The sequence below is a fragment of the Aphelocoma coerulescens genome, chromosome 17 (assembly GCF_041296385.1).
Source record: "Aphelocoma coerulescens isolate FSJ_1873_10779 chromosome 17, UR_Acoe_1.0, whole genome shotgun sequence".
Lineage (NCBI taxonomy): Eukaryota > Metazoa > Chordata > Aves > Passeriformes > Corvidae > Aphelocoma > Aphelocoma coerulescens.
This window is the reverse complement of record NC_091030.1, coordinates 5,760,252-5,785,740: the sequence shown is the minus strand read 5'-3', so window position 1 is coordinate 5,785,740 and position 25,489 is coordinate 5,760,252. Positions and strand designations below refer to the sequence as shown.

At 53.7% G+C, this 25,489-nt stretch overlaps 1 protein-coding gene and 1 long non-coding RNA gene across 6 annotated transcripts in view; one reads left to right on the top strand and one right to left on the bottom strand.

Annotated features, from left to right (window-relative positions):
* PTGES (prostaglandin E synthase) overlaps positions 1-20,990 on the top strand; it is a 112,137-nt gene extending 91,147 nt beyond the window's left edge. For both annotated transcript variants that reach the window (XR_011155565.1, XR_011155564.1), the window contains exon 5: positions 20,980-20,990. The gene's annotated coding sequence lies outside the window, so the exon portion shown is untranslated. The remainder of the gene's footprint in view (positions 1-20,979) is intronic.
* The window catches only part of LOC138119656 (uncharacterized), an 85,305-nt gene that overhangs the window by 17,543 nt on the left and 42,273 nt on the right, over positions 1-25,489 (bottom strand). For 2 of the 4 annotated variants that reach the window (XR_011155568.1, XR_011155570.1), the window contains exons 2-3: positions 4,776-4,995; positions 2,819-2,870 (exon numbers count right to left, since the gene is read on the bottom strand). This is a non-coding gene — a long non-coding RNA (uncharacterized lncRNA). Of the gene's footprint in view, positions 1-1,945; positions 2,380-2,818; positions 2,871-4,775; positions 4,996-11,475; positions 11,637-25,489 lie in introns of those variants that run through there. The other 2 variants (XR_011155569.1, XR_011155567.1) reach the window with 2 other exon arrangements.

Here is a 25,489-nt window from a genome sequence, read left to right as displayed (position 1 = left end):
CCCCCTACTAAACACCCAAAGCTTTGTTTATCCACCAGCCCCTCAAGCTGGGGCCAGCTGATCCCAAGGTGGCCCCTTCCATGGGTGCTGTCCTCCCTGTAGCTCCCATCTCCTAGTCCCTCACCTGCCTGTCTCCTATGTGTGCCATGATCCCTGATGGGGTCTCCATCTCATCCTCACATTTCATAGCTCCAGCATGGCTAAGGAAAGCCAACTTAGCTGGCATTCCTGCAAAATGACCTGCCCTTCCAGCCAAGGAGTTCAGCTCAATTCCCAACCCCTACCTGCATCCGGGCTCACTGGCCTTCCCTTCACGTGGGAAATTATTTGCTTCAGATGAGGAAAAACAGCAAAAAGGGGATAGATCCAGCTGTTGAATCCAGTAAAGCCCAAATCTCCTTCTGCTTCAGCTGCTTCCTTGCTATGGGGCAGGACAACAGGGAGACATCAGCCTGCCATGGGGCAGAGCACAGGACACCCAACACCCTGGCAGACAAGGTCATCCCACATTCTTACAGAAAGACACCATGGAAAAGACCCTATTGCACAAACAGCTCCAACACCAGGCAACAAAATCTCAAGGGGTCCAAGACGTTGCAGCTCTCCTTTTCCATCTCTCCCACAAGTAGGGCACAAGGACATGCTCCCAGGGGAGAGAAAATTCCATAGCTTGGGATGGAGAACCAGCAGTGCAGGAGTGCAGTTAAGCCTGGAGGCCAGGACATCCTCCTGGGACAGACCTCTGGATTCAGGAGGATGCAGGAGTAAACCAACACATCACAGCAACTCCCTAAAACACGGAGTCACTCTCTGGGTAACACAGTGTTTCCAAGGTGGGGCAAAACCTTTATCCTCCACCCATGATCCAGGAGTGTTCCCATTGTCTTTGCATGGCCAGCTCCAACCCTGGCAGGGAGGCACCAGCTGGGAGGCTGTGAGGGGACTTGCATTGTGCTCTACTCTCTGGGTTACTGTCAACTTTCTAGGAGCTGAAGGGGATTTTCTTTGTTTGGTTTTGAGGGAATAGAAAATTCACAAACAACTGGAAGATTCAAAAAGGCTGAATCATCCTGAAACTCAGGGTGAAATTGAAAAATTGTTTGGAGTGAAAAAAAGAAATACCAGTGCTGGGCAGAGGAGATGGCTTTGAAGATGTCAGACCACCTTCTCCTATCAGTCACCTGATGATCTGTTGTATTTGGGCATTTTCTAAAAGCATCTTCTTGACTTCTTCATTTAAAAAAAAGCCTATTTTTTTTTCAATTTAAAAAATTATCTCAATGTAAAAGAAGAAATCTAAGTAAATTAGGCAACCCCCAAACAAAACAGAACAAAACAAAAACCTTTCAGGCTAAACCAAACATTCTGGCTTTACCTAAAACAAATACTGGGATGGGGTATTTTGTGGTTTCTTTTCTTTTCCGTGTTACCAGAAATTGCCTACTAAATCCTTGTTCTGGGTTGGCATGGTCCAATTCCCACACCCAAGACATTCCATTTGGGCACCAAGCAAGACTTTCCATTCATTTTTCCAGCAACGTGGCTCTCCATCAATGGACCAGACCCACTGCAGTAACTCCCTTCTCCACGAAAGACGAACACTTTGGTTCTCCTTCCTCACAGACCTCGGAGCCTGCCCTGTGCATCCTTCACAGGACCCTCAGCCAGCCCTGAGTCCCTTTAAGCCTCCTTAAGGATAACTCAGCAACCCAACAGCCACCTCTACTCTTAGGCTGAAAGAACCTCCTCTAGAGAGGGGAACAGAGTCTCTTCTCAGGAGACTTGATTTCCAACCCAACCCAACCCATCCTTCTCCTTGCCACCACCCATGCCCCAACCTCCAACCCCGCCACCCAGACCAGGTGGCATCACGTCCAACTCCAAGATCACCACACAGCCATGTCCCCAAGAAGAGGGATTTACTACCCAAAAAAAAAAAAAAAAAACCAGTTTTCCCTAAGGATGCAGTGGGGCCAGTTGGGAGGGAGTGTTAGACAGAGGTGCCAGGCTGTATTTCCACCCTCACACCTGGCTGCAGAGGCAAGCGGCAGCAGGGCTGTGCATTCCAACCCCAGGCAGAGAGGTGAAACCCCAGAAAAGTAGCAAACAAGTCGAGGCGTAAATACAGCACGAATCCACGGCACTTCAGCGTGGTTCGTTATCTCTGCTTAGACTGGAGTCGGTGGAGCCGGGTTTGAGAAGAGCAGAAATATCAGCAATTAAAGATATGTCGTGTCAAAAAAACTCTAAACTGATTAAAGTTGAAGGCTCCGTTTTCTTCTTTTCATCAGAGAACGGAATCAAAACCTGCCTGGAAAGACGCGCTCCCCCCGTTCCCAGCGCTCCGAAGGCAGTGCCTGCATCCGTCCTGCTGTGTCCCTGCATTTTAATTACCACCTTATTAATATTCATGAGGCTAGGCACTCAAGGGGGATTGCAGTCTGTCATTCTCTCTCTCTTTCTCTCTCTTCCCCCCCCCCCCCACCTCTCTCGGCTGAGTCGGTGGGGTTTTTTTTTCCCTTCCCCTTCCCAACAGTTGGCGTGCTGCAGATCCGCACGCGTGTGCGCGCAGCCCCGAAGGCGCTGAGCGTGCAAGGGGCCGCGGCGTGGGGAGGCCGCCTGTGCCGGCTGGTGGCGGGGCTGGGAATGCGGGTGGATGTGGGATTGCCCCTGCCACGCTCGGCAACCCCGGCAGCCGGAGGCAAAACTGCCCCCAATGGGGGCATGATGCCGGCACAGGAGAGAGAGCTGGCGCACGTGTGAGCAGGCGTGCAAGGAGCGGGCATGGGGGAGTGTGTCTGAGTGTGCTCGAACTCACACAACTCCTGGTAGCAGCATCACTTCTGCGCGCTGGGGTGATTCTGTAGGACCTGCAAGAGAAGAATGGGGCTGTGCAGAATGGCACCAGCTTAACACAGCTGCCCTCAGCCCCCACACCACCACCTCTCCTTGGGGACTGAGCACCCTGCACCCCAGTTCACCCTGCACCCCAGTTCACCCTGCACCCCAGCTCTCCATGCTCATGCAAAATCACCCACTGCTGAAACAGGTGAGAGCACCATGGCACAGCCACAGGGCCACTGTGTCCTTGATGGAGCCACAGCCTGGGCCATCAAGGTGAAGTGGGATCTAAGGGATCTTGCATGCATCCAGCAAGGGGGTGCCCCCCCAGCTATGGCCCAGTTGCTGGTGCAGGTTGCTGGCTGGGCAAATTGGATCCCACTTGTTTTCTCAGGTCCAAGGCGCTGGCATGCCCTGGGAGGAGAGAGGGCAGAAAGCCTGGGCTGAGGGTACACAGAGGGAATGGAGCTGGAGGTAAATCGATTTCTCATTCCTAAATTGAGCAATGTGGGGTTTGCCCTCTCCTTGCTGTCATGCAGCGTTTAACCCTTTGTACCTCCAATACTGAAAACAGAGGCCATGTGGGCGGCAGAGAACTGTCCTGGCTTTGCAAACCCTGCTCCTCCCTATCCCCTCTCGGGTCACTGTCCCAGTCCCTCCCCATGAGATGATGCAGAGCCCAGCCACAGGTGACGGGCAGGTGCCCCCATCACCCCACACTGTTCAAAACCATTGGCAAAGGACGCATGGGGCTGCTCCATCCCAACAGCCACCAGCTGCAGGGTGGACCCTACCTCCCTTTCTCAGGCAGCTGCAGTCAGACCATAGTCCCACCTTCCTTCAGTATCTTCCTCTTCCATCTGGCCCTAACCTTAACCCTAAGGACACCCAAAGCACTGTCAAGAACCTGAAGCCTCTTTGAGGATGCATCCTGTATCCCAGAGTGCTGCCTCCCCATCACCAACCACCTGCAAGCAACCTGTCGAGAGACACTCCAACTCGGCGGCTCCCCAACGCCCCACTTGCTCAGCTCCACAAATATTTGAATTAAGGCCCCCTGGGGAGCCACAGTCACAGAGTAACTGATTTCTCCTCCTTCATTATATCTCTGTGTAATTTACCGAGGGACGGCGGCGTGTGCCTCCGTTCGAGTGAATTCCCAGCAGGACTCCCAAGAACTCACAAATCAGGAAAAGGCAAGGCATTAGAATATGAAAGGTGAGGATGGTCTCCCCACCAAGACTCATCTTGCTCTTCCCCAGCTCTGTCAGTCCCGAATTGTGTTTTATTTCCACCTGCTGCCCCTTGTGCAAGCAGGGAGGTCATGGGTTGGGGATGGGCCACAGTGCCCATGTTATCAGCTCTGTCCCTGACTTCTGATCCTTTCTGGGCAAGAAGAAGGGAGAAAGTGTCTCCTCCCTCATGGAAACATCTCAGTAGATGCCAGGGAAGCGGATGCAGCAAAGGTTTCCGAGTGAAATTGTGTCCCCTGGCCCTAAAATCTGACTTCTTTTCACCTGGGTAAGCAGCCTATGCCTCAGTTTCCACATCTACAAAAATAGTAGTCACTCCCTCCATTTACTGGTTTAAGACTCTCAACACTCAGCTGTTGAAGGTCTATAAAAGACCACAAGATTAATCCATTTGTGTTGCATCTCCAGCAAGGAGGAGCTGGAGGACAATTTTGCCAGCTTAGTTCCAAAGTTACCAGAAGGAGCTTGAAGAGTCACCAAGGAAAAAGAGAAGGGAAAAATGAGGAATTTGGACCAAGGATGTACAACTGAGCTGCTTTGCATTGTTTTCTTGTGAAACACGATGTGTGAGGAGGTTGGTGTTGGTTGGACCCACCACAGTCTGAAGACAACCCAGCTGAACCCATGGCCAACCCCCACGTCTCAGTCCTGTGCCGAGGTGCCAGGGCAGGAGCAGCTCACCCTGAGAGTGGGAGGTTGTCACTCCTGGTGGCTCATGGAGGATGACGGGACCTTTTGCAGGTTTTCGCAGCATCTATGAGCTGGGTGGGAGTTGTCTCTCTTCAAATCCCCTGACCACTGCCACGGATGTGACACTGGAGTAAAGCGCCGGACGGGCTCGGATGCAGCGAGTTCTCTGTTCCAGCTACGCTGCAAACAGCGGAGGGCAACATTTTGCTTCCTGGAAACCCAGAGAAAGAAGTATTTTTTATGAAGAGCTGCAGCTCAGAGGCAACCTGTAATGGAGATTTCAGAAAACTGGGTGTTCCCCCTTCCACCTCCTCTGCAAAGACAAAGACTTGGCAGATGGTGGTGGTGCTTCGCAGGGCTTGTGCTGGGCTTTTTTTGGGAGCTGGGTATTCAAATCCTCACTCTCATTCTTCACTTTAGAGGTGTGAGTGATATAAAATCTGCCCATCCCAAAATCAGCCTGTCCCTGGGCTATCTCAACTTCTCAGAGCTCTTCCCACAAGCTGAGTTAAAGACCTGGGGCTGTTCAGCCTGTAACAAAGAGCTCCTTTCTCCCCAGCCTTCACCAGTTGTTGGAGTTAAATAGGCTGCACTGAAACCAAACCAAACAAAGCCCCTGCAAAGCGGCTCCAAATCCCCGTTCCCTAGCCAGCACTCTGGATTTCCCCCGGAGCACAGGCACGACACTCCCTGGTGTGCTACGGCTCTCTCCCCGCTCCAAGAGGTGGGCTGCAGCAAGGCTGTGTTCTCTCCTGTGCTTCCTGCTGCCGGACATCCACGGGAGGTGATGAGGGGGTCTCAGAGTGGAAAACACGCCATGCAGCTGCTCCAGCCTCTGCCTGCCATCCCCCTGCTCCAGTGAATTTGCTCCAGACTCTGGCTACACTGCTGCCAGTGCCGTGAACCCCCCCCGAAGTAGCACAGGAGGAGCCCTCATGGGCACCACGTGGCTTTCCCAGGTGTAGGCACTCCGACGGGACCTTTCCAAACGCGCTGCCCAACCCACGCCCTCGCAGCCCCTGTGGGGCAAGTTCACCCTCTCCCATTCTGCGGGGCCAGGTCCCTGTCGCTGGGCACCGAGCCCTCCTCCCCCAGCATGGCAGCCACCCATCCGCTGAAGCAGCTGCCTTCCCTGAGCAGGGACGTGATGGCAGATGGGGGTCTCCATCAAGGCAGGGGGGGGAATTTTTGGCCATGCCAGCCCCTGGAGGGGCTGCTGGCGCCTGCGTCCCGGGGGTGCTGAGTGCGGGGGTTCGGGGCTCTCTGTGCAGGCAGCTCAGTGATCAAAGCGCCGAGCACAGGCCGGGGCCGGGGGGAGGCAGGCGGCGAGAGATGAAACGGAGCAAAGTTCCCCGGGTTCGGACGCGGGAGTTGGAAAGGATTCGACGGCAGCTTGGAAAAGGAGGAGAAGAGGGCCGGGAGCAGCAGCGTTCAGCAGAAAGGAATGTCCTGATGGGACGGCAGCCTGAACGCCGGCCAGGACCCCCCCCCCTTCCCAAGGCTGTTTAAAAGCCCCGGACCTCTCCAAGCCCTTTAATTGGCGCTTTAAAAAACTTCCTTGTTCCTTGACGCGGCGAGGTTTGCGTTTCATGCCCAAAATGACTCAATTCCCCCTCTCCCCTCCATGAAGAAAAAAAAAAAAATCATTCTCCTTTGAAAGGTTTGCTCGAAGCCAGCTCTGTCCCCTCCCCGCAAGCCCCGGTAGCCCCCAGCCCTCACCCCACCAGCCTCTTGTGTGTATTCTTGTTCTCCCCTAATAATCCACATCCCAGCTGCCTCCCTCTGCCTTCTCCCTCCTCCTCCCTGCCTCTCTCGCTCCCTCTTTCTCTCTCCTCCCCCCTTCCTCCCCCTTTCCATAACTCAAAAGCTTGTCAGGCTGGTTCCAGACTGCTGGCGCCAGGCTTCACTCCAGGAAAAAAATAAAGCAAAAGAGAAAGGCATGCAAGGCAAAACAGCCCCGCCACATGAACACACATCAAACCAGCCCTTTATCTCCCCGGAATGCTCTCCCCGCTGCAGAGCTCCCTACCCCGGCCCAACAGCCGCGCTCCCCATCCCTGTAACCCTAATGCAGCAGCGCCAGGCTGTGAGCGCACACGCCCTGCCAGAGACAGCGAAGGAGCAAATACAAGATCTATTATTTATCAGTGTTATCAATTATTTAGAGCCTCGGTGCAGGGAAGGGGTGGGGAGAGGAGGCCATGGAAGAGGCAGTTTTTACCCTGGTAGTTCAGGTGAGGGGGTTCTGCGTGGTCCCACCTCCCCACTGGTGCTGGGATGTCTCCAAGACCATCCCTTGCATCCCACCCCACGGACATGGGGTTGTTCCTATCCCTGCCCCATCCTGCCTTCAGGAGAGCAGGGCTTCCCCTCACAGCAAGCCGTGATATCCAGCTCCAGGAGCATCCCAGTTCCAGAGCCGCTGGTGCCCGAGTGGAGGGCTGCACTATCCCACAGGCAGAGTGGCCAGCCTGAGGGTAAGGGTTCACACAGGGGGACCCTGGACCCTGACTCATTATCCAAGGGACCAGTCAGCTCCCAAAAATGCAAATTTTAGCATCAATATGCATTTTCTCAGGCACTTCAAACAGCACTCGCCTGGTTTGCCAGTGCATGCCTCCTCTCCTGAAGTCTGGAGGATGCACCACTCTGCTCATCACCACTCCCAGACTGCAGCGGTGGCTGGTGCAAGGCTCTGGAGCCTCAAGTCATCCTCACACCCAGCCAACCCTGCTGGAGCCGGTTTGGTGCAAGGCAGAAAGAGAAATATGACCAGGGCTCTCCTCCTCATGGAGATCTTAGGTCAGTCTTGACCCCAAAAGGTCAAAACCAACATTCCAAACCCAAAACCCAGCCCTCACTGCAGAAGGAAAATTACACCGGCCTGTGCGGCCCCTTCCAGCTCTGTTTTCTCTTGGATTTTGGAGCAAATTCCAGCCCACCATCTTTGTGATGATGCTTGCAAAGGGTCCCAGTCACCAGGCAGGTGACACCCATGGCACTGTGCCGATGGGCACGGGTTCATCCATGGGCCACTGCCGCAAGCTCGCAGATGGCTACTGCAGCCTCCCCGCGAGGTAGCCGCCTTTCTGCAGCAGATCGCACCAAAGTAGCTACAGTGGGAACGTGTGATGAGGTGGGTGTGCTAAGAAGATTTTTTTTGGCAGACTTCAGGATGACTTTATTGCTCACAAGTTCTCGAGTCATGACTGAGTAACGCACTCATCGCATGTCTGAAATGAAAAAAAACCCTTACCCCAGCACAAAATAAAGAGCCTGGACAAAGCGTGTTTGCTCTGCTCCCCTTGCCTGCTCCAGGGGTTCCAAGGCTCCCACATGGGCTGCAGCAGCCACTGCCTATGGGCCTGATACTTCCCCCTGAGTTTGGGAAAAGAGGCTCCCGTGCACACAAGCACCAGTCCAACTCCGAGACCTCCTCGTCAGGTCCCCTTCCAAGTGATGGGCTGTGTATTCGAGGCAGAGGAGCACCATCCACTCTGACAGGATCTCTGTGACATGACTTTAATTGGGGTGGCTGAATTAGGCCTGCTGAGCCCAGACTTTTCGCAGTGGAAGGTGCGACCTCAGCCGGTTTTGGTCTCAAGTGTTTCCTTCTAAGGCCCAAGAGTTCTGGTCCATGTCCCCACATCCCAGCCAAGCCATGTGAAACCTCCTGGGCTGGGTCAGGTAAGACCCTCAGATCACCAGAGAGGATAAAGTTCTGCAATGCAGATGCTGGTTTGGATGTTCCTGGGTGCCAAGAGGGTGCAGAGAACTGTGTTGTCTAAGGATAGAAGTATCCCCACCTCCAGTGCCTTCAGGTCTGAGAAACCAGTAGCTACTCTTGAAAAGCAGACAATGTACTTCAAGCCTGGAAGGAAAACTACTGTCCTCTGCTCCAACTAAGTCAATGGGGGCTGATCAAATCCCTGTGCAACTCAGTGATCAAAAGGCATCAGCTGCCTGCCTAAGCCCACAGGTGCAAAGAAAGTGCTCTTCTCTTCTCTTCTCTTCTCTTCTCTTCTCTTCTCTTCTCTTCTCTTCTCTTCTCTTCTCTTCTCTTCTCTTCTCTTCTCTGGGTAGGGAAATGAATGTGAAGAGTGACAAAGTGACTTCCCCAAGGTCACCTGGGAAACACTGCTGGAGAGCCCAGAACAGAACCCAGGACCTGAGGTTTCTGCTGTCCAGCTCCCAAGTCCTCACAGCTCAACCCCTGGGACAATCCCAGCCCTCCCACAGCCCCACAGAGCCCCAGAGCCTTCTGAACATCCCTCCACTGGAGGGAAAAGAAGGTCAGGAGCATGAACCCCTCCAGATGTTGGCTTTTGGGTGCCCTCCAGACCCAAAGGAAGAGTTCAACTGAGATGGAAAAATCTTTCCCTTGAGTAAAGAAAGAGTAGGATCTGTTTTCTGCCATTTATTATCCCAGTTCTCCCACACTAAAGACTAAGGACAGATGAGAACTAGTTGGAAGAAGAGGGGAAAAAGCAAAATTAATTTCATTCCATTGTAACAGGTTCAAAAGGGATGGTTTAATACATTTTCTAATATTTTGGGGGGAAAAAAATCCAGAAAAAACAGTCTTTATAGTTGCTGTTCCTCCCCCTGAAAGAGCATATCCTGAGGAGAAAAACAGGGACCTAGGGAAAGGAAAAATTTCACTGAAGATTGAGGGGGGAAGAGCAGAAGGACAAGAGGAACCCTTCATTTAGAAATGTCACAGTCCGTTTTGTGAAGAAGAAGAAAAAAATCCCATTATGTTGAGTATTTTTTCACAAAAACTTTGTGTGTGTTTGTTTTTTAAAGGCTGGGGGGTTTTTTTTCCAGCTAAAAATAAAATTCCACATGTTAAAAAAAAAAAAAAAAAAAAAAAAAAAAGTCATCCGTCCCTGGGCAAAACCGAGAGCGCTGGAAGGGACAGCAGCAGCTACCCTGGGACGGCTTGTGCCGCTTCTCGACAGGCGGCCCTGATCGCGGTGACACCGCCGGCTCCCGCTACGTGCCGGGGAAGGTTGGAAGGACGAGATCTGCCCCGCGCCGCCTCCGAGCGCACCCAGGGAGCCGGGGCGGGTCCGCAGCAAGCCAGAGCTGACGGTCACCAGATCAGGGCTGTTTCCTGGCTGCCAGTTCCTGGCACACGGGGATGAGGATGCCCGAGAGCATCCCTGGTTGCTGGTGGTCGAGCTCCAGAGCTGCCCCAATGGGTGCATTTGAGGCAATCCCCGATAGATGCCTCCAGGAGCCCTGGTGTGCTGGGGGCTAGCCCTGACCTGGCCCATTGCCCCAGCCCATCCTGGGGGAAAAGCGGGAAGTGGGACGCTGCTGGGGCAGAGCACACGGGTGTCACGGCCGGTCCCAGCTGTATCCTATTCCCATTTCCCTTCCATGCGTGCAGCCGGGCTCCCCTCCCCGCTGAGGTCAGCTCCGGCTATTCTCTCCTCTGTTTCCCCTGCTCTTGCCATGCACTTCCCGTCTCCCTTTGAAATTTCACCTTTGCTGCGTCATTCCCTATGGGCAGTTTTGGGGCTTGGGTTCATGTGGATGTGCTGCTCCCCGCTGCTGTTAAAAGAGCCAAGGTGGGGCTGAGCCTCGCTCTTTGGGACCACTTGTGCTGGGGAGCACAAGAAATAACCCAGCTCACACAGATCCATGTTCAGCTGAAGAAGCACGAGCCCAAATGCTGAGCTTGCACCAACAGCCTCGAGCAGCACAAGAGCCAGAAGGGAAAACGCCATGAAAAATAACGAGGAGCTGGGAGGAAACAAAGGCTGGGCAAAACAGGGAGTGTTTCCAGCAGATGGAGATGGCCAAATCCGGCAGTCTGCTAGCCGTGCTGGGCTTAACCAAAGCTGAGCAGGACCTGGCCCTGACCCAGGACGGGCAGAGGAGCTGTCTCATGTCACAGCCACCCACTTCCCCAGTGCCACTGAATCGAGGGATCCCTCCCAGGCGTTGCAGATGGGACACCCAAGCACCCACTCAGCTGACACGGGGAGCAGCACTCTGCCACAGCATGAGTGAAATCCCCAGCGGGGTTTGGGAGTGAACAGCTTCCTCGTGCTCCCACAAAGCCCGAGGGAATTCAATGCCGAAGAGAGAGCAGCTGGGCTCCTCCCCAGGCGGAGCGACTGCCGCGCTTGCACGCGCCCCATTTTGGCCAACCGTCCTTTCCATGGAGGAGCCACAATGTTGAACAAAAGCTGTCCCTGCTGGCCCCCAGCACTGCTTGCCGCGCTCCCCGCGTGGCACTGGGCCAAACCCCTTAACAAAGGAGGGCTGGAAGCAGAGCACACATTAACTCCGTGGTGGATTTCCCTTGACAGACCCCAGCGAGGAGCATCGCCCACCCCGCTGCGGCAGAGCCTGGGCTGGCAGCACGTGGAACTCACCCATCAGGGCAGCTGCAGTGATGGGGTCACTTCGAGCTGCCTGCAGCCGTGGCGTCCCCAGGACACCACTCCAGCTATTTTCCAGCGACAGCCGACATCTGCCGGCGACCTCCCGGACACGGGCTACAGCCAAGCCGTGTCAGCGAGATGAGACACAGCACAGAGGGGCTGCTCCCTGCAGTTTCAGGGAGGAGGTGGAGGGAATCTCATGACATGAGAGCCTGGAAGAAAGGCCTGACCCCAGGTTATAGATTTTTGCCTCCTTCGATGGCAATCACTGACAAATGCTCACAAGTACCTACCTTTGGAGGAGCACACACTCACTGAGACGAGAGAGCTGAGGGAAGGGCTGCACACCTTCTCCCCTGTGCTCCCTTTCCCAGCTGCTCCTGCCGGGAAAGGCTCAGCCAGCCCTGGTCACATCCCACCCCACTTCAGGGATTCTTTGTGGCCAGGGATCACATCCTGCTCTGCAGGTGGTTCCCAATGAAGAGCGGTGCTTGCAGGGCTATGGGTAAAATTGCAAACACCTGCTTTGCCAAATGGCTTTAAAGCTTCCCCATCTCCTTGGGTTGCATCACCTCTGTCACTAGAATGCTCCCAAGCTCTCCCATCTTATGTCCTTTCCATGCAGAAAGCTCTCATACAGTCATGGATGTGGTCCAAATCATCATAGACAGTGCTCATTACTTGAAGTCTTATTTGGATATCATCCATAAAGGGAAAAACCCTCAGTGCTTTCTCCACTCTTCTTCCAGCTCATGGATGCTCAGGATAGGATTGACGCCTTCAAACAGTGGCACAACTATCTCTAGCCTGGACGTTGGGGGTCCTTGAGGAAAGAGCAGGGGTTTGAGAGACAAAATCTGTAGAAGAAAATGTGAACCTGGCAGCCCTGTAACCTAAACCAAGTTCTGGGTGGTTATGATCTCCTGGCCCATTGCAAGGGGCAGCAAGAAACAGGCACCATTTCTTGTTTTCAAGCTCAGAAATAGTGTTTGAGTGAGTCACAGGGATTTTTGGCCCTCTCCTGAAGGCTTCAGATTCATTCACTCTCCCTTTCTTCTGTTATTTTCAATAATCTGAAATATTAGTGAGCTGGGCTGAATCTGCAGGATTTACTCACCACCTTCAAAGGCAAAAAAAGACTGAAAAATAGCAAAACAGCATGGCAAACCCCAAGCATTTAGAGCACCTGAAGATTTCCAGACACTGGTAAAATCAGGGAAGAGCCTTTAAAGTAATGAGATTTGCAAGGAAACAAACAAAGAAGAAGAAGAAGAAGAAAGGAAAAAGAAACAGGACCAGTTGCCTTGCTTTTATTTCCCTGTTGGCTTTCGAGCCTGTAGGCCACTCTGACATCACTCTGCTAAGCTCGTCTCTGCAACCATGAGGTAAGAAGCCCTTAAACCAGCAACCCCCCTGCCAGTGCCCTGCAATCACACAGCTCCAAAGAAATGGAGGAAAGAAAGAAATGCTGGGATCCAAGGAAAATCTCAAGAGGTTTGGAGGACCATTCAGAGGACCAAGAGGAGCATCAGCGGACAAGGCAGAGCCAGAGGTGCCCTCGAAAGCCCCTCTCCAGCCGCAGGGTGATGGAGAGCTGGGGACAGGGGTTCGAAGCAGGGCAGTGAACGTCGCCGAGCACCGGCGTGGCCGTGCCGCGTGGCTGGCTCGCTCTTGGCACTAAGGACAGTCCCGGGAAAGTGAAAAGACTTCCAGCACATCTCAGCAATTTCTCTCCACTCCCAAAGGAAGCGTGTTTATTGGAAGCCATTTTCTGCATAAATAGCCCTTTCCTGCTGTTTCCCACAAAGTCAGACTAAAATAATTTCCTAGGCTTGAGGACGCCAGCCCACAGCTTTCTAGATGGATGCACAGAGCTCAACCTTGAGCAAGAGACCAAAGACATTCCCAAAATCCTGCCCAGAGTCCAAAGCAGAGGTTTTACATCCCCTCCCCAGCAGCACTTGCACCAACTTCCAGCTGGCCCACTGCATCACTCCTCCCCAGCACTTTCCTGTGGGGGTCTCAAAGCCCCCTGCAAACCCATTCACACTTCGCACACATCCCAGATGGAAGCAAGACCCCAAATCACTGCTCAACACACAAAGAGCAAGGAGCAGCTTACTCAAAGACCCAGGCAGTGCACACTGGAAAATAAACTGGTCTTCAGCCCCTGAAGGACTGGTGTACAAGGGGAACAGTAGGGATGGAGGGATGGAGACAATCCAGTGGCAAAGCTCTCTCACCCCACACAATTTAGAGCCAATATTTTCTCCACAGCAGGGAGCTGGTGACAGGAACAGGTCCCTATTCACTCATGGAGGTCCCCTGAAGGGCCCATGCAGCAGCACTTTGGGGGCTGCAATGGAGAGCTGAGGTGCTGCAGTGCCCAGGGCAAGGACTGAGATGGGGTCCCCCCTCCATCCTCCCCAGTTCTGCAGCACAGCACGGGATCCCACCAGGCAGCTGGAGGGTTCTGTGCCTGTGCTGCCACTGGCTCTGCTGCTGACTGTCCTCGGCCCCACCATCCAGGCTGGGGCTTGGCTGGGACAGGCTGAGCCAGCACTGCAGGGTCCCCAGCAGCCTTGGCAAAACACCACTGGGAGATCATGACCACAGTGACAAAAACCACCGCGCATGTGGCCCCAGCGTTCCCAGAAGAGCCCTTGCTCTGTACTCCAAGGCCAAGCAGCCCATGGATGCTGCATGCCAGGCTGCTGGCCTTACGTTTAGGGCAGGGAGGAAAGAAGGAAGATTTGGAAAAGCCTCTGTCTGAAGCTGCTTGGGGACTGAAGGCAGAGGGACTGCAGCACTCTGGAACTGGAATTGGGCAGGACACAGTTAACGCCTGGTTCCTCGTGAAGGATCAGGAGGAACTTGGCTTCATATTTCATGTGTGGGATGTTGCAAGAGGACAAGGAGCCCTGAACCCCAGCGGCATGCGTTCCCTGGGAGGAACCCACGACGTGCCCCTCTCCGTGGCCGCTCCACCGAGGGCAGAACCCTCCCTCCCGGCGAGGGACGGTGCCACCACGCCAAGAGACACCGGAGAAACGCCAAGGCCGCACCGACTCCACGGTGGCATCGAGATGCCGGCAGGGGAAAGCGCCGCAGCCGAGGGAGCGCTCGGGGCTGGCGGTGGAAGGGCCCCACGCGTGGCGTGGAGCTGGGGGCTCCACGGCTCCCGGGCGCACATACAAAGGCAGGGCTCCCCCAGCCCGGCTGATGCTCGACCTCTCCGTTGTCCTCGCTGCACGCCTGTCCCAGTTCCAGCAGCCGGTTGCTACAGCAACTGAGCTCTGACTAATCATTTGCGCAATGACCTTTTTTCCCCCCAGAGAGAGGGAGGGAGGGAGATGGAGAGGAGGGAGGGAGGGGAGGAGAGGCAAAGCGAGCGGAGGTTAGCAAGAAAAAGCAGCCAGAGAGAATGTGGGGTTTTTTTAGATGATGCAAGATTTTTGGGGGGGAACTGGGGAGATGAGGGCGGCAGGAGGGGGAAAGGAAAGCAGGTGTTGAATGGATCCCCCACTCCCGGCTCTGTGCTTGAGAAAGGGTGGATGGATGGGGGCAAAGTCGTCTGCCAGCGGGCAAAGAACCTCACTGGGATCTCTTCCCTGGGCGCGGGGGTGGGGGGACTCCAACCGGGGCTGACATTGCAGCCCTTCTCCTCCTCCTCCTCCTCCCCACCCCACACCGACCCTGGCCACTGCTGAAGGGCCAGAAGTCAAGAATTTGGCTCTGCCTCACTACCGAGTGCCTGCAAAGGGCTGGTTGGCCCCAGGTCAGCTGGGATGGAGCACTCTAAGCACAAAGCCTGACTGGTGGGTGGTGGTTGGGGAAGATACACCAGGGCTGAGCTGAGCTGAGCTAAAAACTCCCGTGTCAGCGTTACACCGGGAGGGAACAGGGCCGGACTCTGCTGAGCCAGGAGAACCAGCCAGGGAAGAAACCTGAGCCCAGCTCCAGTGGCTCTGATGGTGTTACTGGGAGGGCTTCACTCCCACCTCTACTGCCTTGAGCTGAACAAGCCCAGAGTCAGGTCTGGCTCCAGCTCCAAAACAGAGTAAATAATGCAAAAGCCTCTTTCTGCAGAGCTCCGAGAAGCACATGTGAGGTCACATCTTCCTGAGTTGGTAGGAGAAAACAGTTTAGAGGTTGTGCATTGTTCCTCACGCCAGCTGGTACTTACAGAACAGAAGCTGGTGAAACCAAAGAAGCAGTGGCAAGGTCCTCCTCGCCAAGAGGTTGATGGTTGTGCCCCAAGTTTTCACAGCAAAAGGATTTGGTCTTTATCCCAATGGGATCACTAAACAGTCACATCTGACCTTGACCAACTGCAAAGTGCTAAGCCAGCTGAGATGAACAACAACAGTGACCAAGAGCAGTATCACAGGAAAATGGGTTGGCCATTTGGAAAGAAAGGGAAGTTTGAAGACAAATTAGTTTTGTGGACAGAAATTCCACAACACATCCTGACAAACTGCAGTTCCGTTGTGTGAGCTGGAGAAGGGGGACGTGATATGACTAATGAACAAACCAAAGAATGAGTTATATCCTGAATGGTGCTGAGCACACACTCTCCACAGACAAATCCTGCTGGCACGTGCTGAAAGCTCAGGACAGGGAGCTCTCATTGGGCAAGACAAAATCTCGTTCAAAGAGGTTTTATGGTGGCTGGGGCTTCTACATCCTTCCCTGTCTTTCTGCACTAATGATGGGCCCTTTCCATAAAGCAAATCAGCCAAAATCCTTGCTCCAAACACCTCCAAAAGGTCCTGGAGCCAATCCTCCTCTTTCAGCTTACGCTTCCCTCTGCCCATCAAAATAATGCAATGAACAAGACATTCCAAGCAGGCATTTCACAGCTAGTTTGAACACCTAAAAATGTAAAAGCAAGACTCAAAAAATCACCTGTGGCTTAAGGCACATAAAGGAGAGGCCAGGTTGTGCAGAACACTCTACACGCAGGGAGCACCCAACATGTTTCCCTTTTCAGCACGGCTTGGCACCTACAGAAATTCCCACTGTAGCATCTGATCCCAAACTTGGAGAAACCAACAGGAGGGTTGATATTGAGCCCACTGCAGTGCTTGCACTACGTGGGGCATTGCAGGCAGCCACAGCTTGAGGCTGAGAAGACCAAAGCCATGTCAAGCTCAGTGTACAAAGTGCTGCTGAATGGCAAGAGACGTTAATTCAGGCTTGGCACTACATGGCCACGGTCACAGGGCTTGCAGATCCAGCCTGAACCCACGCCTGCCTGTGATCCCCCTTGTGAGGGGCTGCACTGAGCCTCAAACACCATGTAGAAATAAAACTCCTTTCCACCTCTTTTCAGTTAAATTGCTCTGCAGTTTGCAGAGCTCCACCAAGGACAATTATTTTCAGCATGTGCCGTGCATGAATGCTGTGAGCAAGGCAGAGCTGGAGTTTCATCATAGCCCAGCTTTGTGTGCAGAGCAAAGAAGAAGAAAAAAAATAGAGAGAAAAAAAACCCAACAACAACAAAAAAGGAACTTGGAACTGGAGGCCCCCCCGGCCTCACCCTGATCCCAAGGAGGCTCCGCTCTGCTCTTGCTCAACCCAACACCGAGAATGAGGAAGCAGAGTAGACAGGCGGGGGAGGCGGAGGAACCGTCAAGCTGAAGACAAACAGCCTCTGAGCCGGGCAACTTGGAAAGCTTCGGGAGCGAGAGGGCACTGGAGCCAAGAGCGGGCTGTGTCCTGAGCCCTCTGCCTGTCCAGGCTGGGGGCTTCGCGGCCCTCACTCCGGGGATGCTCTAGATTTTTCTGAGTCCAGGTCTTAAAGGAGATGTTTTCCAGCATGGAGCTGTGCCAAGCCCTGCTGTGCTGCCAGCCCAGATCTTGCATACCCCAGCTGTGGCCGGTGACAGCCAAGCCCCCGCCGGCCACACCACCCTGCCCGGGTGTCTCTGTGGTGCACAGGGGTGGCAGAGCCGAGCCGTGCTGGGCCATGCTGGTCACAGCCAGCCAGCTCTCCCCCTTGCCCAGCTAGAGCCGGCTCTCAGCACAGCCGGCAGCTCAGCAGTTCGCCTCCGCACTCTGCAATACCGGGAACCGCAACACCGCGCTCGCTGCAAACAGGATTTCGCATAAAAAATTAAACCCCAGCCAAGTGCGAGATGTTCCAGACGGCTCCACGTGCCTGGGGCTGGTTCTCAACATCCCAATGCCCTGCATCTCACTGCTCCTGGAACTTAACTCCCCTCACCCTATGTGCCAATGGCCACTCTCACCTGCCCTGTGCTGTTGTCCCCATGCACGCACACAGCCTGGTCTCTCCTTCTCCTCATGCCCTGGGGGAGGAAGAAATCCAGTTGAAGGGAGCCCAGTGACTGCACAGCCCCGCTAGTGGCAGACCAAGACCCCAACATGATAATGTCCTGCTGATGCTGCCCTTCTCCCTCAGTAGGCTGGAAAGGAGTTCTTTGATCTCACCCATCTTAGAGCAAAGGACAGTGTGGCAGAGACGCAAAGGGATGTGCCCAAGGCCAAGGAGGACAGAGGAACAGGCAGAGGAGCTGGTTGGGTCCACTTGTTTAAATTTTTTTATGACAAGCAATATTAGCTGTACCTCAGCAGTGTTGTGACTGATCGGGATGATCCCACAGTTCCCAAATCTCTCTGGATCCACCAGCAAATGAGAACCAAAACACCAAGATGGACCAGCTCATTTGTCCAGTTCCTCGTTGCTCATAGGGATGGAGCTATTTTGGGGTCACCACATCCCCCTGAGCATGTATTATCCCAGCTGCCCACATTCCCAGCATCCTGAGGTGAGGAGGGGGGGCTACGGCAGGAGGAAATGAGGTACCTTTTTCAGGATTGGAAGGGCCATTTCTGGGGTTGATGAAACCCATCCCAAGGGAAAGGATTTGCCGTTTCCCAAGAGAAGTGTCAAATTCTACTGGATCTGAGATGGAACAGCCCTTCAGGAGTGTCAGGGAAGCACCAAAACCTAGAGAGGGACACTCAGGGGAGGGAAAATCCAGCAAACCCTGGGGGAAACTGAGGTGTTTTTTCCCTTCTATAAGGCCATCACAAGCTGGGAGCTGGGGAGAGGAAATCTTTACCCCCTTCCCAGGCCAGGCAGCACCAGAGTCCACCAGAGAATATGCTGCAGGAAGAAGGGCAAGGGCCAGCCCCACACAATCACCTATAGTGAGTGAAAATTCAGTAAGTTTACTCCCAGTTTGCATTAGGTCCCCACCACCGAGTCACCCGTGGGACCCAGCTGGGAGTGAGCCCCTCGGAGCAGCAGCACTGGGTTTAAATAAATAAATACAATTCTGCTGAAAGGGGAGAAGAAAAAAAGAGGAATAAAGGATGTGCCTCTCCAGCGCCTCCTCCCCTCCCATAAACCTGTGTGCTATGCAAATATATGCAAATGAGACATGGAAGCAGGGATGAAATTGGCTCTCTAAACCAGCGTGGTTTTAGACCGGGGAGCGTTGGAGGCGGCTTCCTGGGAAGTTGAGGCAGAAATAGCTGCACCACGAGAGGGACAAGCAATGACGACCAGAGGGGATGTGTCCCCAAATGCCTCTGGCCGTGGGATCAGCTCCCACAGAACCAGCAAAATGCAGCACCAAACCTCCCTCTCGACACCCCACTTCAGCAACTGGGGTGGGGAGGGGGGTGGAGGGAAATGAGAACTTGCTTTGCTCCTGTTTGTGATTCCACTCATGATTCCCGGGAAGGGATGGCAAAAAGCACTGCAGTGCATGGAAACCCAGGCAGCTCGGTCCAAATCAGGGGATGGCCAACACAGGCAGCCCAGGGTGACACTCCCCAGGGTGGGCGCTTTCCCCAGGGACTGCTTAAGGAGTGACATCTTTCTTACATGAAGAATGGGATCGTACAAATTCCAGCTCGTTTGTTCCAGGCAATTTATCCACCCAAGTATTGCCTTGTTCGGTAACATTTTCTCAAGGGGTTTCTGCAGAGAAGCAGGTAAAATCTAGAAAGTCTGAAGGCTTCGGGGTGTAAACACCATTTGCCTGAGCAATGCTGCTCACGTTGATAGTCAACGCCTGAGTGTTTTTTTGCTGAGAAACAGGAGGGGTTTTTGTGTTAAACACTCTCTGCTTAAGGACAGACCTAGCTGCAGCAAAAGCCCCTTTCCTGCCTCCTGACCCAGCACAGGATTTTTACAGAAATAGCCCAGATGCTCTGAACTCAATGGAAAGTTTAGGATGGACTGCCAACATCCCAGACAGCCCTGGACCACAGCAGCCCTGCTGCAGGGAGCCAGCAATATCCATCAGCATCTTTGGGACATGGGTGAAAAGCCGTCCCCTGCAACTGCAGGGCTTCCCAAACCCACTTCAGCCACTGGAGATGGGAGAAGGACAGGGGAGCTGAGACACCACTATTCATGCACTTTGAGACCAAAGGTCGTATCTCACAGTGGGTTCTGGAGAAGGAGGATACCTGCAAAAGGCAATGGAAAGGATTTAAGGGCTCCCTGGTTTGAACCCATCCAAGACGGCCATTTCCTACAATTGCCTCTGCAGTGCCTCCACCATCATTTGCAACCTCAGCTTCCCCCCAGAAAAGTCACAGCGCTGCATTCAAGACAGCTCCCACAGCCCTGCATCTTAATTTGCTTTTCATTTTGCTTTATCTGTCTCATTAAAGGCAATCTCCAGCCACTGCGACGCCAGTCTCTGGCATGGCGGGCGCTTGTGTTCCCACTGTTGGGTTGAGCAACTGTTAGCAGTGACAGCCCACGGGTGCCACACTGTCAGTCAGTGGCACCGAGCATGGAGTAGAGGCACCTTCCATCCCCTCACTGCTCTGCACTCGCTGTGGGGTACTGAGGTATGTTCCTGCACCTCAGAACCACCCCCTGACAGATATTATGGCTTGAGCATCACACATTCTGTAGGCGGGGCTCATTACCTGTGTGGCTGAGGACCTTGCATCCTGCACCAGGCTGGACAATGTCCATAAACCTGGGCCCTTCCTATGCCACAAACCCAATTGCTTTACTTGACCTGGTCTATGACACAGGGACAAGCTTGAGCATCTCTCTCATTGGTGAGGAAATAACAGCACATCTCAGCTCTTCCTTGTGTTTTTCTATCCTTTCATCTGCCCTTTTTACCATATTTCCCTGACACCTCTCAGTAAGCTGCCCTGGCACTGGGGCTCCAGAACATGTGGCTGTCAGTGCACGCACTCTGTCCAACCACAGCGGTGTTACACAATCCCTCAGAGTACACAACAGCCCATGAGTACTCTGTTCTGTGACTCTGTTAAAAATACAGCCTTAACCCACCTCCCTGAAGAGAGAGTTTCCAGGAAAGCATCATGGGGTGGCAAGTCCAGGAGATACCTGGCAAAGGGAAAAGAGCTGCTGCTCACCCACCTCTTCCCAGTCCCTTCCCCAACTCCTGCTTCCATCTAAGAGCTACATATTTCTCCCCCTGTCCGCACTGCAAAACACTGTGAACCTAAAGAATAAAAGGTGCAGACTAGCTGGGATTTCAAATTCTGTGATTAAGGATGGAGGCAATTTCTCCCTCCCTGGGCTGATAGAGCAGGCAGCAGATGAGGACAGCTTTTTAGCGTGCTGCCAGCAGCTGCGATAGGCGCCTGTGCCGTCACCAAGCAGAGAGATTATTCTCTGGATCTCCCGGGCTGTTTATCAGGAACACTCACTGCTGCAGCCGCTAAACCAGCTTAAATACCAAAATTAAAAAATAATTAAAAATAAACCCAAAATCTTTTCTGTAACCTCAGAAGGAGAGGGACTGGGGAAGGGGAGGTAAAAGCACCAGGGAGGCAAGTCAGGGTCTTAACAAAATAACCACAGGCACAGGCAAAACAGGCTCTGTAGCTGGCACTGTGGGGATGGCCAACCCTGGCTGGAGGGATGGAGCAGCACGACCTGCTGGCAGGAGACCCCAGGACCTGCCTGGAGCAGGCGGCTGCCAGCCTCAGCCAGAGGGCACTGGGAAGCCAGGATGAAGCTGGCAGTGCCAATGCCAGCACATTTCCCTGGCCCTGCCTTGAGCTTCATAGGATGGGGAGCATGCGAGGAGCAGCAGCTTCACATCATGGCCAGGGTGGCCAGCTCTGGTACCTGAGGAAGAGCAGCAGAGTGATGCTACCTCTCCATGCACAGCCAGGAAGGGAGTGGCACATGTCAGGGATAATAAATTGCATGAGAGTCTGGATCTGGGGACTGCATGGGAAGAAAAGGCACGAGGTCTGATTTCCTTGGGCATTCAGAGCCTTTGAAGATCAGAAAGCAGCTAAGTGCAAGGCAGGCTTTCAAGCTGCCAGTGCGGGTTAGTGGTGGGCCTGGGACTCCCCGGGGAGGAAGAGCTGTAGAATCCCAGCTGCCAGGTCAGATCCTGCCTCCCAGCCACAGGAAGGTAAATGGGAACGGCTCTATTGACACCACATGAACATTCTCCTCAGCGGGCCCTTCACTGGCACGTGGGTGTGACCTGGGAAGCATCAAGCTGCTTGCACAGGGCTGGCTGGGTGCTCACTGGTTTTGGATCATCCCAGCACATCCACCTGCTACAGTCCCTTTTCTTGACTCCTGTTTAGACAACCCACTGTGCTGGGCATGGTCCCATCCCTGGTATCAGAGGAATGGGATGAGTCCTCCTTGGGCTGAGGGGTCCCTACCCCACCTCAGAGGCAGAGATGGATCCTCCAAATCTCCCACTCCCCTGGAATTCAGGACAAGCAAGACCCTTCATGGAGTTTCTGGCAGTCAGGGAGTGTCCCAGCCACTTGCTTGAAAGGTTAAGACCACTTTCCAATTAGAGAGGCAGGAGCCATTGCAATAAAGCTCTTCTGAGGGGATTTTAATCAGGGCATCTTCCTCTCACGGAAATGCAAATCAGCAGAATGGAAACGGGAGTGATTAGAGCCAGGGAATAACACAGGCACATCGATCCCAGCTCCATGAGCAGCAAGGGCCATGAGGGCACAGGAGAGATGCCCCGGGCTCCCACATCAGAACTCAGGTGGAGGAAGGGGGGACCCATGGGCTTCACCTGGGAATATTCAGCATCAGGTTTTCAGGTCAACACTGGTGCCAAGGCCACAGGAATGGCACCAGTCACAGCAAACCATCCCCCAGGCTGGCTTCCAGGCTTTGGTCCATCCTCATGCACCCACCCAGGAGCAAGGATGGAGTGGGCATACGGGCTGGGGACCTGGCAGGAGAAATGGAGATGACAGCAGCAAGGGCAGCAGCATCAGCTAAAGGATGTAGAAAGGAAAGAGAGGGGATGAAGAGCAAAAGGTGATGCAGAAAGGGGCCAAAGCATGGGCCAAGGTGGTGGGGTGCACGCAGGACCGCCCAGACCTTGCCCAGGGAAGCTCCGCACCGAGTCCAGAGACGGCTCTGCTCCTCACGGCAGGAGGCATTAGATCCAGCTGAGCTGCTTCAACGCAGCGTGCATGTAAATCAGCTGGACAGGCAGAGAGGAGAAAAACAAGGGGATGAGATAAGAGGATAGAGAGAGAAGCAAGGGGAGGAGGAGGAAGGAGAAAAGGGGAGGGAAGGAGAGGAGCAGGTGTGGAGAGAAAGAGAAGCAAAGAGAGGGCAAAGGGAGAAAGGGAGAGGGAGGAGGAGGGATGGGGAAGCAGAGAGCAGCAGGAGGGCAGGGTACTGGGTGGGGGTCCGTTGGTAACTGGTCACACGTCAGGCCAGGGGCAGCCACGGGCAGGGGAGCATAGGATGAACAGGGTGGAGGTGCCACACCATGACCCAGTCTGGGCCAGGGCAACCCTGGACTTGGGCACCCTGCTCCTGCCTCTTGGCTTCCAAACCCTGCAGCAAGTCTGGGACCCCACTGGGGTCTGGGATAAAGCAGCACGACACTTATTTTTCAGCCATGAGGGAGGTGCCTACACAAGTGGCCAATCTGGCATTCTCTAATCCCTCACCTGCAAGCATGATGCCTTCAAATCACCTGTCATGAAACTTGGTGTACATTTACGATGGAAGAGTTGGTGGGTATCAATCTGGAGGTGACTGCATCTGGGGGATAAAATGACATGGACATGTCACTCCTTAAAGTCAGGAATATCTTGCAAAGCACAGTGAGTGATTCCTGATAAATAATACCTGGGCCTGCCTCTTTCAGACAGGGAACTCAAAGGTTAATATTATTGTAATACCCTCAGGCTTTGTATCAGCAGCCTCTGAGAAGTTCTCATGACTGTGCAGGACACAAGGATCCCCGGACATCAACATGCACTAAGCAACCAAAGCTGATGCAAATACCATCTGCTGTAATCATGACATCACCTTTAATTACACAACGGATGAGAATGTCGCCACATGCGGACTCCTGACATCACCAGCAGAGCTGGAAAAAGATCTGGAGCAGGATGATAAAAAAAAAAATTAGTCCAAAGGAGGAAGATCTCAGCCTGGAAAAGCAGCAGCCAGAGAGGCACACTTGTGGCCTCAAGAGGGTGAACCAAGATTGATTGCTCGCTGCATCTCCCAATAAAAGAATTAGGAGATATCCAATAACATTAAGAGGCAGCAGGTTCAAAAGAAACAAGAGGAGACGGTTCCCCACATGGTGCATGGTTAAGCAGTGAAGTCCTTGCCACAGCTCTCTGGGGATGATTAAAACTTACGTGTTTACAAAAATCAACTAGACAAATTCATGGGAAATCCATTGAGGGGCATTAAAGATGAAATGCCACTTCAGCTTGGGGAGTCCCTGAGCTGCCATGTGCTCAGGGCTGGGAGATGCTCAAGAGATTCATAGGTGCCGGTCATTGGGGGGACAGACAGGGGACAGCTGGAGCAGGGGACAGCTCTGCACAGCTCCTTATGCTGTGCTGAAGATGGCAGGCGACATCTCCAAGCCAGCACACTCATGTCCATGGGTTCTGTGTCACACTCTGGGTGATCTCCAGATCTCATCAGCTGGGTGTATCTACAGCCCAGCCTTGGGGGTACTGAACTGCCCCAAGGTACAAAGTCCATAGGAGCGGGACCACACAGTGCCACTATTCCTGTCACTGGTTTAACAGGACACGGAGCCACCCTTAACCTCACCCATCCAGCACTGGGCTGCACTCACATCTCTCCACTAAACACCATTTCCCAGGATCCCACCGGGAGCCCGGCTGGACACAGGGGCCACCCCTTGGGAGCCTGGCCACGCACTTCCCCGCGCGCAGCATCCCTTCCACGCACGCCAAGTCCGTGCACGTAGCAATCCCAATTAAACCGAACTGCCTCGCAGAGGGGCCTGGCAGCGCTGCATTTATCAGCCTGCCTGGAAGGGGCTTGTGCAAGCTGTCCCCCCGGCTGACGGATTAGACAGCAGACAATTAGGTTTCAGACACACACACACACACACACACACGCGCGCACGCAAGCAAAGCACACGCAGGCACACAAATCCTTTCTCTCCATCCATCTGCAAGGCCGAGGTGGCCGAGCCCAGCTGCGCGGCCGTCCGGTGCTTCTGAAGCTGCGTGCAGCTGAATAAGAACGAGCCCCTGTGCCTCGGCTTTCAGCGCCCGCTCGCGAAATGAGCGAGAGGTCCCCAAAGAGATGACACAATTGCAATGGAAATTATTAACCCTTGGCGGGCCAGTTCCACTGCCTCCTCCCTGCTCCTTACAGCCGCAGCCAGCCTGGCGGCAAACTCCCACTCTTTGGGTTTCGAGGACAAAGCCGGAGCGAGTTAGTGCTCAGCTGACATCGCAGGGGACGAGCAGCCTCCTGCATTTGTGCTCCGAGGCGAGCTGGGCTTTTTTGGAGTGCAGATTATTTCAGATGCATCCCTTTGCTGCTGGGAAAATCCCAGCTGCTGGAAGTGGGGACGGTGTCTCAACACGAGCACCACTTCTGCAAACATCCCACCAAAAGCATCTTGACCAGGAACTATGACTAATATGTGCAGATCCAAGGTGTAGCACAAGCCAGGGTTGTTCCTCAGATTGTTCTTTCCAAGGGCTACTGAGAACAATAATTCAATGTTTCAAAATTAATTGAAACATGAAATGGCTAAGATAGAAATGGAACAAGCCCGGCTAGCTTCTAAAGGCAAAGCCTGCATGTCCTCTCTGGGAGAGGATTTCTGATGGAATGAACAAAACAATGGATAAAGGGAAATCAGTAGATATAATTTATTGGGATTGTCCTAAAGCCTTTGATAAAATCCCACATGAGACACTATTAAGGAAACCAAGCATTACTGGGCAAGATGTAAAATATTGCTGGGGAGCAGGAAGCAGTAAAGTGGCACAAACCAGTGCAGGAGGAGACGGTTAATGCCATGCCGG